General features: G+C 35.0%; 1 long non-coding RNA gene across 1 annotated transcript in view; it reads left to right on the top strand.

The window, feature by feature from the left end:
• Positions 1-11,764, top strand: part of LOC140745423 (uncharacterized) — a 63,748-nt gene extending 51,984 nt beyond the window's left edge. Inside the window, exon 3 of the long non-coding RNA XR_012102664.1 lies at positions 11,471-11,764. This is a non-coding gene — a long non-coding RNA (uncharacterized LOC140745423). The remainder of the gene's footprint in view (positions 1-11,470) is intronic.
• Positions 11,765-13,124: the final 1,360 nt, after the last annotated feature.

The following is a 13,124-nucleotide window of genomic DNA, read 5'->3' as shown; positions in this document are numbered from 1 at the left end:
AGACAAAAGATTTGACCTATCCATTAATAATAATGGAAGATTCCGATACCGCCTTAAGTAGCGTACTTCATAAAGCTTCATGATTACATTATCAACACCAATTACTAACATTGTTGTTTATTTATTTGTTTAAAGTAGCTATTTATTTGCTTGACCTGGATTTAACATCTCAAGTAGGTTTCTTCAAGTGGTTTGCAATGAAAATCTACTTAACAGTGCTTTACGGCCTTCAAACTTCTTCACTTCATGAATATTCAACAACAATTTGATTTAGGATGGCGCTTGGAACAGACTAAACATATTAAAATAAGCCAGCTATAGGTATATCGGTAATCTAGGGCAATTCCTATTGCCTAGAATGACGTAAATTTTGATAAAATAGTTATATTGACAATTTTTATTTAACTTTAAAACCTTTGGTGTGTTAGCGATAGATTTTGGGTAAAAAATTGAAAATGTACTTTTTATATACATTTTATTTAAGTAACGTACCTACTAGTTTCGCGACTCTCCCGATAAGGAATTAGTTGACGAAAAAAAAATTGTGAAGACTAAAAGTCTCTAAAATGGATACTTCCGCCACTTGACATTAAAAAAGATCCTCCTGTATATAACTTTTCTGTATCACTAACTAATCGAGAATGTTTCAGTTTTAGTTAAACAGAGCATTTTCCCACTGTTTTTGGGACACGAGAACAAAGAAGCTAAAAACGGGACAGTCCCATTAAAGCCCGTACGTGTGGTCACATTAAGTATGCTAAATATAGCATTGACACCATCATAACGTATGGCATTTGAAACTTCGTTCTTACATGCCATAGAATATATGGGTATCAAACATGATACACATTTAGACACGCGGGAGTGTGTCAAGCCAAGTTCTAAAAAAATAACTGGCGACATAATAGTAACTTAAATTATTAAGTACTAAAGTAACTTTAACAAAACATAATATGACTGACAGTACAAAATATGAGATATATATTAGGATCTTACTTTTTTATGTTAAATCTCTTGTACTTTTTATAAAATAATATTAAGTACTTTTACGTGTATTTTCACTTCTTCGACACATTTCTATTACACAGTTATTTTCGACACATTACACAATAGTAATGTTTTGATAGCAAAGCAGTGATAGCCTAGTGGTTAAGAAACTCGGCCTCTCAATCGAGGGGTCCGAGGTTCAAATACCAGGCACGCTCCTCTGATTTTTCAAAACTATGTGCGTATTAGAAATTAATTGTCACTTGCTTAAACGGTGAAGGAATACATCGTGAGGAAACAGAGATTTATAAAAAAATCAAACGTATGTGAAGTCTACGAATACGCACTTGGCTAGCGCGGTGGACTATGGCCTCATCCTTCTCATTATGAGAACCCGTGCCCAGTAGTGCGGCGATAATGAGTTGATGATGATGAATGTTTTAAAATAAATGGTATAAATTGTGGTGGCGGTGATAACTTTAGGTATTTCTATAAATTACTAATACATGAAAGAACTGTAGAAATGTATATATATCCTATAATCATTTCATTTAACCATCTAATGTTATCATTATAAAATCACAATCATCATTCTGAAATTCAGCCTTAATCAAAATTTAACCTAATCTATCATTGTTTCAATGAGACAAGGAAGTTTTAAAGGTCACATGCTAATTATTTTAGAATAAGCTTTATTTCTATTCCGATTCGCCTACCTTGCCTGCATTTATAAATAGTAATTATTTTATCATTTGGCATATTTTTGTACACAAATAAATTTTCTGAATAATCATTCAAAATCTAGGATACCTACATATCTTAGCTCGTTTTAAAGCTTCCTTACATGATGGTAAGTGATCACTGCCGCTCATGGATTAACTCTGGATCTGTGACTAACTTTATATGGAACGAGCTTTTTCCCGCGGCTTCGCTCGCGTTACGGAGTAATATTTTTATCCTCTATTTTATCCCCTTGGAGGTAGAACTGATGAAAATCCTTTCTTAGCGGATGCCTACGTCATAACATCTACCTGCATGCCAAATTTCAGCCCGATCCGTCTAGTGGTTTGGGCTGTGCGTTGATAGATAACTATGTCAGTCAGTCACCTTTGAGTTATATATATACGGAATAGATTCCACCTGAAAGCGACAAATGTGTTGCCACTCTTGAGGACTGACGTGGTGGCTCCATACCTTTCCAGCAAAAACCGGAATTTGCTTAAATCTATGAATACGGGTGGCGGTGGTAGGTGCCCGTCTACTACCTGATTCTACCCCATCCTTTCCTACCCGTCGTACCATAAAAACACCTGGGTTTTTACTACTGCATTATTTTACTAGTAATGTAAGTATTTTTTTCTTACGCCCGTTTTTAATAATCAATCCAATCCAGTGTATTGCCAATCTAAGATTTGAAAATTGCTTCATACTAGAAATTTTCAATTTTTTATCTTTGATACGCATTTTTTTTTACATTAATACCGAGATTAATCTAATACTGCCTGGGAACAAAAATTTGATCTTTAAGCAAAAAAATCTGAGAGCCTATTTCGTATTTCTCATTATAATTTTATCAAACAACATAGATGAACCTTCATACACGCTGTTATAAGTTCCCCTTACCTTGCAATTTCCGCGATATACAACAGATGGCTATATTAATTTGTTCATTAACTTGTCAGTAATATAGACGTAATTAAAAGGAAAACGTCAATGTATAAGCTTCGCTCATCTTCAGGACAATTTAGCTTGAAATTAATATTGAATATTGATATTCGTTTTGATGCATGAGTGTACAATATTTTAAGTTTTAGTCTTGCCAGAATGATATTTTAACCACATTAAAGAAAAGATGTCATCTATTCTTCGCGTATATTTTATCAAAATATAGGTAATAATGAAAGAAATAATTTTAAGATATATTCATACGTCACAATCACAAAAGATATTTTCAACCGTATTCCCAAATAAATGTTATCGATTCTTCGCGTTTATTTTATTTATAAAATATGTTGAATAATGATGAAATATTTTCAGTGCAATAGATTGTCTTCAGTCAAATATCGTTTCATTTTATATGTCGCTCGTAAAATAAAATGGCTTGGTTCCTGATTGAATAAGTACTTTTACCTTATAAGGGTTAGTGAATTATTCTTTACCCATAATGCAGAGAAACCCGATTTAATTAAACCTTTTGTAATTACGATGATATTACGCTTTCATCTATCCATGGTAAGTATATCATATATACCATGTATATATATATATATACAATATCATACAAGCCTACAAAAAATAACTTGTTCATTATACTATTTTCAATAAAAACAGTCGTATAGAAACTTTTCTTGTATATTAATTGATTTAGAGGAAGTACAAATAAAATTTGTAATTGTACTTCTGTAGTCATTAAAAGTTTATTAGCGTCTAGTGAAATAATTTGTTCCAATTGAAATGAAATTGAAATACACTACTTTTCCGAGCGCAGATTAACGAAATCCCTTTCAACCCGTGTTTATTTTCAATATCAGTGAAAATAATCTTTTGTAATGCAAATTTTTGTGTACCTATTTCAATAATATGCAAATATTTTCAATTGTTTTTGAGTTCAATGGACTTTTAGTGATTTGTATAATTTGTTTTCGATAAACTCATCATTATTAATCCTTTACTTATACCATTGCTGGGCACGTGTGTGCTCTGAGAGTGAGAAGAATTAGGCCATGGTCCGCCACGCTGGCCAAGAGTGAGAAGAGTTCACTTTTGAGATTTTTTTAAGATCGCTCAAGTGTCCTCGCGATGTTTTTACCATGCTTTTATTAGCTTGACCTGTATGTATGTAACGGAATCTAAATTCGATTTTTTGAACATTTATCAAGAACCGATGACAATACACGATTTTAATAATTTTATTCCATTCTGCTCATCAGAATCGTCGGGAATCAGGATTAATGATTTTCCTTGTGCGATTTTAGCGTGGTTTTTAGTTTTTAAACTATAATTATCGTTAGGGTTAATGCAAGTGCTAATTAATTTGTAATATACACATAACTTCAAAAAGTCAATCGTGCGTGCTGTACCCTTACCAGGAGTTTTTACGTTTCGACAAATATGACTGTTTTGGTATTTGTTTACGTATTGGCCCATACGATTTCCTAGTTCTGACACGATCCGCTAGGGGCACTGATTGGAATTTGTAGGGGCAGTCATATTTGTCGAAACGTAAAAACTCCTGGTAAGGGTACTGAGTTGATTACGAAGTTCGTGGATGGGAGCAGCCAATCACCATCAAGTAGACTAAAGGCTTGTTCGTTACTTCTGTATTATAAAAAAATAATCTACGAAATTAAAGTAACATCTTGTTCTATAGCACTTTTTGTAAAATTAATTCTTGTATACCCCCACGCACTTCAGGTAATTTTTCCTTCATTTCCTTAACATCTCGTGTATTCCCAACAGAAATTATTGTACACAGTAATTACAATTGTGTTTACTTAGGATGATGAACTACGGTTAGTAAATATCTTTAGATGTCAGCAAATTTGTACAAATTATTTGTACAGGCTTCTTCAATGAGAGTTTTAATAAATATTTCAAGCTCCTTCCTAGAAATGTAACTCTACGTATTTTTGCAATGACGTCAAATTAGGGAAATGAGGAGTCCATCTTGTTATTTTTTTAGGGTTCCGTAACTAAAGGAAAAATACGGAACCCTATTACTAAGCCTCCGCTGTCCGTCCGCCTGGCCGTCTGTCCATCTGTCTATCTGTCACAGGGCTCTATCTCATGAACCGCAATGGAAAAAAAAACTTGAAATTTATACAGAGTATGTATAGGGGTAGCCCCTATAACAACAAAGTCTAAAAATAAAAATAAAAGTTGAAAATAAATAAGGATCGCCATACAAGAAACCGTTATTTTTCGACGTTTTTCGCTTAATCTATTGACAGTTATAGGTTTCCGGCCGATATTTTGTTACTGTTAAAGCAAATAATAATTTATAATACGCACAAAACTTTGAAAATATAGAAGTGCATGCTTGGATTCGAACCTCGAACCTGTACAGGGGCGGCCGAATTTTACACCCTAAGATTTGCTTAACATACCATTGCTTTCTTATATTCAAATCTATGATTTTTAATGTTGAAGAAGTGCTACATGATCGTAGGTTGATATTGTATATTTTTTGATATAATATATTACAAATTGCCTTAAGAAGCGTTTAAGATAATCGTTTACAAACATTGCATCGCGGGTGATATATAGACTGTTAGTTTTAAAACTGCTTTAGAAGCACGGATTTTAAAAGGTTTCAACGACAGGAATTTAAATTCCGTCCTGCTTAGTGGTGCAGAGACTCGATGAAGGATTTATGGATGGTTCTCTTAAATACAAGCACTGTATCTATAACCAATATCAATAAATTATCAGTTATGCATTTTAAATAATGTATATATGACTTGCTTTAACGGTAAACGAAAATGTCGTGAGGAAACCAACACGCTTGAGACAACTTTTTTTTTTATAATATAGAAGTAGCAGACGAACATGCAGTCCACCTGATGATAAGTGGCTACTGCCACCCATGGACATCCGTAATCAGCCCCAGATAGGATTAGATATTCCTACCTGAGGTCGGCCACAGATGCGCCGCTACCCCTGAGGACTAAGCTGGAACGCCTCGGAAAAGTATGTCTCCCTTACCACACCCTTCAAAACGGAACACAGCAGCGCCTAACACTGTTGTTATTAGGCAGAAATAGGTGTGGCGGTGGTGCCACCGGAGTCGAACCACATAAGGTTCTACCACCTTCAAAAACTTAACCACTCTACGACCTTCAACAACTTTAAGAAAAGTCCTCAAAAATGTGTTAAATCTACTAATATTCTATTTGTGTCCTCCACATTGCATTCTGGGAAGAAACCTGTCCCCAACAGAAGTACAATAATGTTGATGATGATAATAATATTAATGCCATTAATAATTGATTCGACGATAACAGTCAGGACGAGAATATTAAACAAAGAATAAATCAATTTATTAAAATACTTTAAAATTAATAATATTTTCAATAAAATAAAAGTATACTCGTAAAATACAACAGACGGCCACATTGTCTGCAATATTAATCGCAGAATGACGTCAGACCTTACACGTATCACCGTACCCCTTGAACTTTACTTAGCAATTTCCACCGTGACGTCACCAACGGACGCCATGACGATAGACACAAGTAGTGATAGAGAAGCAAAATTTACGTAGATATTTACGTATGAATGAATCTTGAAACGCAAACACTAGTTGTCTTTTTTATCACATTGTTCCAATAGCTCAGTCACTTATAAAATATCAAGTAAGCAAAATGAAAAACGTGCATTTGTGTATTAATGTGCTCACGTTTCGCTCACTTTTTGTGTTGTTTAGTGGGCAGGTAACATATCTATAGTTGTAAATAACATTGGGTTTTTTTCAGTCTCGATGGGCAAGTGATGAAACTAACCCCACAACACGTGCTGTTCGCCTGAAATCCATCATGAGACTGAAATAAAATTAAGCCAAAAGAAAACCGCAGTGCGTGTTCGTATGCGTTTTAGCGTTTTGTGTTTTTATTCAGTCTGCGTTTAACCACAGTGCGTTCTCGGTCTAAAGCAGCCACGCGCGCCTACATTATAGAAGGAAATTTCAAAATCTGTCAACATGTCATTGTGCAACATTAGCCGAGGTTTCTGGAAAATTCCGGACGCCAATATCCAATAAAATTGTTTATAGACGATGACGAATTCGAATAAAAAGGGAGATTCCGATCCTCCGATGGTCCTTTCACCTTTCTTGTGAAAATAAGACAGTCATAAAAGTAAATTTATCGTCCGCAGTAAATAAAGCGTAACATATTGCGCTTTGGAGCTGAAAAAGTTATCAGCTGGGATCTTTGATAAGTAAACTACAAAGATACTTCACCGCCTTGAAATTAAAATTACAAAAGGATGATTTTATCATTTATTGTTTGAATTCTTGACAATTATAAAAATATTTTTAGAAAAATCTACGTATAAATAACTAAACGTAATTTACATGATTGATAAATAAGTATTACAAATATTTTAGGGACATTTTAGAACGCAGACTTGGCAACACTTTATTGACGCAACAATTTCAATTCTCAAAACTGGTTACACGTTCTTGTTACGAGTGATCAATCTATGTATTTTACTCATCTAAGGCTGGGATATTCCGAGTCGTTGTTTTTATCAACTCATATGTAGGTTTAGCGACCTCATATTCTGTTGTATGAATATTAAAAAAGCGCATACTTGTTCTAGGGAATTTAATGGTAATAATAAAAGCTTTGTGAATTATTCAATGCGATTTAAAAGTAAAATAAGACTTTCAGATTAATCTTATATATAAAATTCTAGTGTCACAATGTTAGTTACCGTACTCCTCCGAAACGGCTTTACCGATTTTCACCAAATTTATATGTATATTCAGTAGGTCTGAGAATTAGCTACTATCTATTTTTCGTACCCCTAAGTGATAAGGGTTGTTCAACCTTAATTTTTTTTTATTTATATGGCAACACAACGTTTGCCGGGTTAGCTAGTAACAATATAAAAGGTAGTGATAGCCTAGTGGTTTGAACGTCCTCCCAGTCAGAAAGTCCGAGGTTCGAATTCCAGGCTCCTATTATTTAATAAGTTATGTGCCTTTTAGAAATTAGTTATAATTTTCGATGATGAATGAAAGCATTGTGAGAACTTACACACCTGAGAATTCTTAAATGAAACTTCATTTAAGAATTCTAACAGTGCGTGAAGTTTACCAATTCGCATATGGCCAGTGCGCTGAATGGCCTAAACCTCTTTCATTCTGAAAGGAGACTCGTACCCAGCAGTGGGACTGAAATAAGAATGGCAATCCTTAGAAATCGTACCACAAAGGATTTTACTATTCTTTATTCATACAAGTTTAATCTTGCTACAATTTTTTACAACACCAATGGTGTGACCAATCCCCTCCTAAATCAAATTCCAGGGTGTTTTAAGCAATGTTTCCATATAAAAAAAATATATTTTTTGGTTTATAAAATCTAAAAGTGTTTTGAATGGCAGCGGTTTATACCCATGTCGGATTAATTAAAAAAGGGTTTAGATTCTGTCAATCTTGCTGTCAATCAGGCTTTACGCTGAAAACAGGAACAATTCAAATTAGTTAAACTGTCAAACATTCCGCTACTTGGTTAATTAAAGGTTCGATTTGGTACCACATATTTATAAGGGTAGTTTAGGGTGTTTTATATTTAAGTACACACAAACAATGAACTAATATTGTTTATAATATAGGAGTAGCAGATGCATGCCGTCCACCAGATGGTTAGTGGCTACTGCCGCCCATGGACTGTATTCAACTTCAGATAGGATTAGATATTCCTACCTGAGGTCGTGCACAGATTCGCCGCTACCCATGACAATTAAGCTGGAACGTCTCGAAAAAGTATGTCTCCATACCACACGCTTCAAACCAGAACACAGCAGCGCTTAACTCTGCTTATTAGACAGAGATATAACTATTACACGATCGGCGATTGTAATAACTTGTCGTCAGCTAGGGTTGTTGTCTATTATCGCTTTTATTACTTCCGTAATCAACAGTACCCTTACCATGAGTTTTCAAAACATCCCACAATTTTACGTTACGTTTACTCAATCCATTATTCTGTTCCGTTTGCTTAGTAGACTGAGTAATCGTAACAATAAGTAAGTGATCAAGTATTTTTGTCTACCTCACATGTTCGCAAAAAAGAGAGACAAAACATAAAGCGCCATTTTTTCAATTAAGACATTTAATGTGACGTTACTGACACTATAGTTCTGTTACAATCCACTAGGGGCGCTGATTGGAATTTGTATGGGCAAATACGTAAACAAATACCAAAACAGTCATATTTGTCAAATCGTAAAAACTCATGGTAAGCGTACAGTAGTCGTCGCTTAGACAACAGTCCGTGACATTCGTTGGAGACAGTCGACAACAATCAACAACAGTCGACAATAGTCATTGACTGTTACTGACAATAGGCTGCGACAATTGTTTGGTATGCATGACAATGCATGCTTAGAAGTGACGTCATTCTAAGTCCAATATGACGAACTAATATGGCGGACCAATTACTTTACTTGCACCCTCATGATATGCGTATTATATGAAAAGTCTTTCTGAGAAGAATAATAAACAGAACATGACATTAAATGCTTCTTACTAAAACCTTTGATTAAACCTTACAAAGTAAAGTAATACTAAAATTGAAATTTTGCCATAATTTCTAGAAATGGGGGCAAAAGAACAACACCCTAATGAAAGATGATACCTGAAGCAGCTATTCTATTGTAGGAGGTTTGTCTATTGTGAACCGTGCCCCAGTTGCTTCAATAGGAATCCAGTCCACGGCTCTTAACTTATTATTTCAGGTATTATATAGAAATTTGGTCTTTTATTTGTCGGCCCATTTCCTAGAAATTTCAATTTCAATTTCTAATCTTTCCGAGAACAAGCAATAATCATTATGCTGAGTTTTTGATTGAGTTCTCAGGTATAAGGTATCAGTTCTCTATAAGAGTGTATTTTTTTATCGTTTGTATTATCACAGTAAAGATCCAAATTACCCATTGCCTACTTTAGTTAAAACTAGGTGTAATTAGTTACCACTACATGTATCTTATGCTTAGCGAACTGTAAATGTTTACCGCTAGGTGTAGCTTATGTATTGTCCCTGTAGTTCCGGGACCAGAATAGGGCTACGGTATCCCCTGCCTGTCGTAAGAGGCGACTAAAAGGGGCTTCCGGTGTTGCGAGCGGCAAGAGTGGGAGCTCGAACCGTCCAGCAAGCAACCCCGGGAAGGACGGCGGTATGTGTGGTCGCATACCGTCGTGTACAACAGACGGTGTGGCGAGCGACATGCTCACCTGGACGGAGCCCGACGGGACAACGCGCTAAGAGGACTCCGGTGGCGAGTTGTAACTTGTATTTAGCCGACTGTAATTGGTTACCACTAGATGTAACTTATGTTGAGCCGACTGTTATTGGTTACCACTATGTGTAACTTATTTTTAGGCAATTGTAGTTGGTTACCAATAGGTGTAACTTATTTTAGCCAATTGTAGTTGGTAACAACTAGGTGTAACTTGTATTTAGCCGACTGTAATTGGTCACAACTTGGTGTAACTTGTATTTAGCCGACTGGTATAAGTTACCACTATGTGTTACTTATTTTTAGCCAATTGTAGTTGGTTACCAATAGGTGTAACTTATGCTTAGCCGGCTGTAATTGGTCACAACTTGGTGTAACTTGTATTTAGCCGACTGTAATTGGTCACAACTAGGTGTAACTTGTATTTAGCCGACTGTAATTGGTCACAACTAGGTGTAACTTGTATTTAGCCGACTGTAATTGGTCACAACTAGGTGTAACTTGTATTTAGCCGACTGTAATTGGTTACCACTATGTGTAACTTATTTTTAGCCAATTGTAGTTGATTACCTCCACGTATCACTTATGTTTAGCTTATTGTAGTTGGTTACTACATTGCATAATAATAATGAGCTTACAGTCTATCTAAATACTAACAATTGTACACTAACTCGGTGGGGATAATTACATAGAGTTGCAAATAACGCACTGTTTAACATGACCACATTGATCACTGCAACCTCGTTACCAAATAAACATTTATCTGATTACATCCAATCCATACTACTAAGCTTGTAATGAGCTCATATATAAAAGCTCTGCTAATGGGTAGAAGTTTAATCCTAAAATTTTGCCTTTTTGAGAGACCTCTTTTATATTTCCGAAACAGCCAAAGACCTTAAATTATGGTTTTAGGCCACATTACACCACGATGCCTATGTGGTGTGGTGAGTCCTGAAGCTCACCTAGGCGTTCAGAGGACTCCGGTTGCGTTCCGTAGGAGATCCCGGAGTCCTCTTGGCAACGCTGAGGACGGCCACCGGGGGGTTTTAGTGCGGTAAGAATCCGACATAACCCTGTGTCGCTCCCACGGCTCCGGGTACGTTTTGAAGGTTTCCCCCTCGTAAACAAAAAAAAAAAAAAGAAAGCTGCATAATATATTGGTCGGAAACAGTACGACTCGCTTTGTAAGCGGTGATTCATAAAAATATATTATTTAAGAAGTTTTAAGGTATAGTATAGTGTGGTGGACCATTTGTATGTACACGCACCAGATAATAAAAATATTTATTAGAATAAATTTTATCTTTCAGATGTCAATATTTACATTTTAAATGGTAATTTAAATACTTAAGTCTGATTGTCTGTCGAATAAGATCAGTCGATTTACTAAAGGGTTTCAAAATCACGTAATTCGGGATTACACGTACAACTATCAATGACTATCAATGAAACAAGTTATTAATTTAAAAAATCAAAAACCCGACTGCACCAAAAGGCTGCACTAAAATTCCAGCACGCTTAAGTTCAGCAGTTTCCCTTTGCGTTGATCTCTGGCACAGCAACTCATTCAGACTTTAGTCAGACAGTCATCTCGATGTGTATATAGGAGTATTTATGTACTAGCTGACCCGGCAAACGTTGTGTTGCCATATAATAAAAAAATGTTAAGGGTGAACAACCCTTATCACTTAGGGGTAAAAACAAAATAGATAGTGACCGATTCTCAGACCTACTGAATATGTATATAAAATTTGGTGAAAATCGGTGAAGCCGTTTCGGAGGAATACGGTAACTAACCCGAGAATTTTATATATAAGATATATATATAATGTATGTGTAATCTCCTCTTAAATTCCTTTATTTTGACACGCCACTCGATAGGTTTCGTTAACTTTTTTTAAAACGTGTTACTATTTCGCGAAAAAATCCACCATTTTCGATCTATAAAATATATAACTTTAGTAAATCAAACTTTTGGTCATTATTTTACCTCGTTAGTGGTAGAATTTCATTATTTTTATCCAACAAGCCTGATACAAAATTTCATAGTGTTTGCTTCAAAATTGACGATTGTTCAAATGAACTTTTAACCCTTATTTTACCCTCTACGGGGTTGATTTTTCGGAGCGGGGTAAATAAGTGCGTCCTTGTTCCTATCCAGAAAGCCAAATACAAAATTTTATAGTAGTTGCTTCAAAATTAAAGGATTTCAAAAAAACTGTTTTCCCCTATTTTACCCTCTTAAGGGTAGAATTTCCAAAAGGCCTTTCTTAGTACTTATTCACGCTATATAGAGAACCTATGTGCAAAATTTCAGAACTGTAAGGTCCTTGGTTTAGGCTTTACGTTGATTTCTGAAAAATGAAAAAGTAATTTAGTTAGTCAGTCAGTCAGTCACCTTGCTGTTTTATATATATACAAATATGTTTTTATAATCTCCGTATAATTTCCTTTCATTTGATACCCTACTCGATAGGTTCAGTTAACTTTTTTTTTTAAATGTGTTACTATTTCGCGCCAAAAATCCGCCATTTTGACTTTTTTTTACTAACACCTATCTAAGGACACTCGGGTCATAGAGACAAATATAATGACACCTTAATTGTTGAAATTCATCCAGCCGTTTGTTAGATCGGATCAAATAAAGAAAGACAAACATACAAGATACGCGCGAAAAACATAACCCTTCCTTGGCAGTCGGGTAATAACTATTGGAAAAATTCAACTGTTATTCCGATTCTAAATTTAAATCAGTATTCAATGCAGAATCAAGTACAAAATGTGATTCTAATTTCAAATCCAAAACATTATGATTCCAAATTTAAATTCATGTTCAATGCATGATTAAATGCAACATACGATTCTAAATTTAAATAATTCTATGCAGTATCAAATGCTCAACATTCGCTTTAGGGTTTAGAGTTTTGATCGGATTGACAACCAATGTATTTGTGTAGTGATGGAACTGCGTTATAACATTCAGTTAAATGATTTGTTCATTTAGCGAACGCTTAGTTTACACATTACACATCGGAATACCGCGTATCTGATTTTTGTTTTTTTTTTTTTTTTATTATATAGGAGTAGCAGACGACCATACAGTACACCTGATGGTAAGTGGCTACTGCCGCTACTACATGGAAATCTGTAATCAACCCCAGATAGGA

The sequence above is a fragment of the Epargyreus clarus genome, unplaced genomic scaffold (genome assembly GCF_041222505.1).
Source record: "Epargyreus clarus isolate Ecla_fem2 unplaced genomic scaffold, WU_Ecla_fem_2.2 ptg000010l, whole genome shotgun sequence".
Lineage (NCBI taxonomy): Eukaryota > Metazoa > Arthropoda > Insecta > Lepidoptera > Hesperiidae > Epargyreus > Epargyreus clarus.
Note: the sequence above shows the minus strand (reverse complement) of the source record. Positions and strands in the feature narration are given on the sequence as shown.